Source organism: Lynx canadensis, chromosome A3, assembly GCF_007474595.2.
Source record: "Lynx canadensis isolate LIC74 chromosome A3, mLynCan4.pri.v2, whole genome shotgun sequence".
Classification (NCBI taxonomy): domain Eukaryota; kingdom Metazoa; phylum Chordata; class Mammalia; order Carnivora; family Felidae; genus Lynx; species Lynx canadensis.
This window is the reverse complement of record NC_044305.1, coordinates 22444479-22448100: the sequence shown is the minus strand read 5'-3', so window position 1 is coordinate 22448100 and position 3622 is coordinate 22444479.

The window sequence follows — 3622 nt, the reverse complement described above, 5'->3', positions numbered from 1 at the left end:
ATGATCTCACGGTCCGTGAGTTCGAGCCCCGCGTAGGACTCTGTGCTGACTGCTCAAAACCTGCAGCCTGTTTCAGATTCTGTGTCTCCCTCTCTCTCTGCCCCTCCCCTGTTCACGCTCTGTCTCTCTCTGTCTCAAAAATAAATAAACATTAAAAATTTTTTTTAAAATAAATAAATAAATGGACCACTTGAGTGGCTAAGGCGGTTGAGCATCCGACTCTTGCTTTCATCTCAGGTCTTGATCTCAGGGTTGTGAGTTCAAACCCCACGTTGGGCGTAAAGCCTACTTACAATAAATAAATAATTATTTTTAAAAAATAAAACAAAACTGGGGCTCCTGGGTGGCTCAGTTGGTTAAGCATCCGACTTCAACTCAGGTCATGATCTCACAGCTCGGGAGTTTGAGCCCCACGTCGGGCTCTGTGCTGACAGCTCAGAGCCTGGAGCCTGTTTCAGATTCTGTGTCTCCATCTCTCTCTGCCCCTCCCCTGCTTATGCTCTCTCTCTCTCTCAAAAATGAATAAACATTTAAAAAAATTTATTTTAATAAATAAAACAAAACCAACTCAGCTTAGAAACATGTAAGGCAAACAATAATCTTGGGGAGAAGAAAAGCCTACCTGCAACAAATGTAAACAAGGGTTGAGCATTCTTCCTACTGAAAAGAGCTTGAAAGTCAGAAACAAACTCAAGACTTCAAAAGATGTGCAGATAATACACAGGTGAGAAATGCCCAACATTTATGAAATGTTAAGATCTTCAATCTCACAAATAATAAAAAATGCAGATATTTTTAAAGAACCAAAAGCTATTCTTCAGCCAACAAACGGGCAAAGATTCACACAAAATCACTAACACCTCCTGTGGCTCAGGACCTGGGTGAGCAAGCACTCAGTCACTAAAAACACTGCCATGGAGAGTATTTCGGGTTTATGCCACAAAAATATCCATTCTTACTCTTTGTCCCAGTAATTCCACTTTAGAGACTCTATTTCAGGAAATTCAAAATTGCAAAGATATTTATGTATGAAATGTTAATTGCAACCCTGTCGAAACTGGGGGGAGAATGTAAATAAGAGGGAAGAGAGAAAACACCTCTTAGGATGTGTATTTGCATGCGATTACATGAACAGGAACGTGGAGAAAGGCAAGTAAGAATACATATCTGTTAGTACTGCTGATGCTGGAAAGTGGGAATGAAGGGGGAGGTTATTCACTTTTTCTCTATATGCCTCTGCATTGATTAATTTGCTCTAATTAACATAGTATATTGCTTTTGTAATTAAAAATATATTCCAGGAGAAGAAAATTCCCACATATAAAAAGATGAAACCTCGCCAAATGAATGTTATCACCATCTATCCTATCACACCAACCCTAATAAAAGAAATGAAGAAAAATACAGTCATTAAGTCTCCCAAGTCCCACAACAGCCAACTCTGACTGGCTGACTTCTATAGCCATGACTGGAAGTACCATAGCCAGCAGCTCACAGGTAGGATAGACTGCCAGAAAATCAAAAGGGATTTTCCTAATCCCCAAATTAAAACCACAACACTCATTACTTAATCTTTGTCTAGAAGCCAGAGGGCATCAAGAGAAGAGACTGTGGTATGCCTACATGCAGGTCACTGCCACATCCAGGCCACCACCAACATCCCTGTGTTCAAATGCAACAACTTCGGCCCATCTGAAATATCGTTGTGATGCAAACTGTTTGCACAGGAAGACGATCAGATAATGAAGCATGACCAGAACAAAGCTTAGCCTGGCTATTTAAGAAAGCCATGCAGATATATACAACTTTTAGGTAATATTCCCCAGTACTTAAACCAGCAAAGATAAAAACAGAGGCGTCTGTGTGCTCAGTCAGTTAAGCATCCGTCTCTTAGTTTCAGCTCAAGTCACAATCTCACGGTTGGTAAGATGCAGCCCTGCATCAGGCTCTGCACTAACACTGGGGAGCCTGCTTGGGACTCTCTCCCTCTCTTTCCCTCTCTCTCTCTCTCAAAATAAAAAAATAAACTTAAAAAAAAAAAAGATAAAAATAAAAGAGTTGTGGGCAAACAAGCATTTATATATATGTTGCTTTCAAAAATCATTTAAACCATATATGGGAGAATGCCAAAGAAGGAAGAGACCTTTAGGACTGTCATGTCCAACCCTCTCATCTCTCAGATGAAGAAGCTGGAACTCAGATTGTCAAATGCCACGCAGCCACTAGAGACAGAGCTAAGACACTGATAATGGTATCTGCTCTTCTATACGCACTGAAAGTAATTCACAAAGGGCTTTCCCAACCATTATTTTCTCTGAGCCTCACCAAAGCTGCATGATTCCACAGAAGGGAAAACTGAGGCTCATGGGGTATGGATGATATGCCTACATCACCTGGCTAGTAGCTCCAAATCCCAAACCCCATACCCTTTCTACTAGCCGGCACTGTTGCCCAAACCTTTCCTGACAGCCTAGGCAGTGGGTTCCCCAGCTTTAAGCACACAGCCTATCAAGCACTTAGCACTCAAAAATTAGGTGAATGAATACCCAAAACTAGGAGAAAGCTATGCAAATCGTGGTTGATCAACAAAATACAAAAAAATAAAAAAAATAAAAAAAAAAATACAAGGCTTTTTAAAAAGGAAGATGCTGGTAAGCTGAAGCCCAAATTAGATGAAGAGTTGCTGAACCTCACATGAGAGCAACAAATCTCCTAGCCCTCAGAGACAGGTCTCCACCAATTTGGCCTCAATTACTCAGAGCTGCTTCACCTGACCACCCTACCTCCAATCACTTCCTATCTCTTCTCAGCCAGTCTCAGGAACCTGCAGGGCTCCCTACTGCCCACAATGCCAAATCTAAATTCTGTGCCCCTTGGCCTTCAAGGCCCTACCAGCTGACCAATTCCACTGTTTCCTGAATTACTCACTGACCCTGGCCTTTTCGGGATTCTTTCCCTCCACCCCACAGAACCGCATCTCCTTTATGCTGCCAGATCTAGCCTTGACTCCCTTTGACTCCAGGTGAAAACTGGTCCCTTTCCCCACTTCCTTCAACCCCAGGCATAAAGGACAATGTGGACTTACAGGACATTCATTTGAACCTATGTGATAACCAAATTCACTAGAAATAGGTATAATGAACAGGGACCCCCATCGACAGCAGTCTCTCATTTGGGTTTTCCAGTATAGCAGCAGTTGCTTTATGTAACCTATCCAGTCCCTTTTCTGGCCTGAGGGGTCTTGAGTTCCTGGAGCTCTTCCTAAAATGGCCCACTGGAGGCAACCAGGGGAGCACAGGCACTGATGCCAAACCTACCTGTCCTTCCCATCCAGACCCCACCCCAGATCTGTCCCAGGAGTCAGGACTCCAGCTTCATTATCAGGCAAGTCCCTTCTCTCAGGGACCCAGTTTTTTTCATATGTGAAAAGGGGAGAGAGGGTAGCAAAACTGAAGAGGAAAATGACATAAGAATAACTGCCCAGTTATTAAAGGCTTTCCCATAAAAGTTACCAAGTATATCCAAAGTCCCTTCTTGCTGGGATACTGCAAACTGTCATAACACATACATCCCCCATCCCCTTGGCCATCCCCTAGGTTAGTGTGCACAGACTTACCCCATT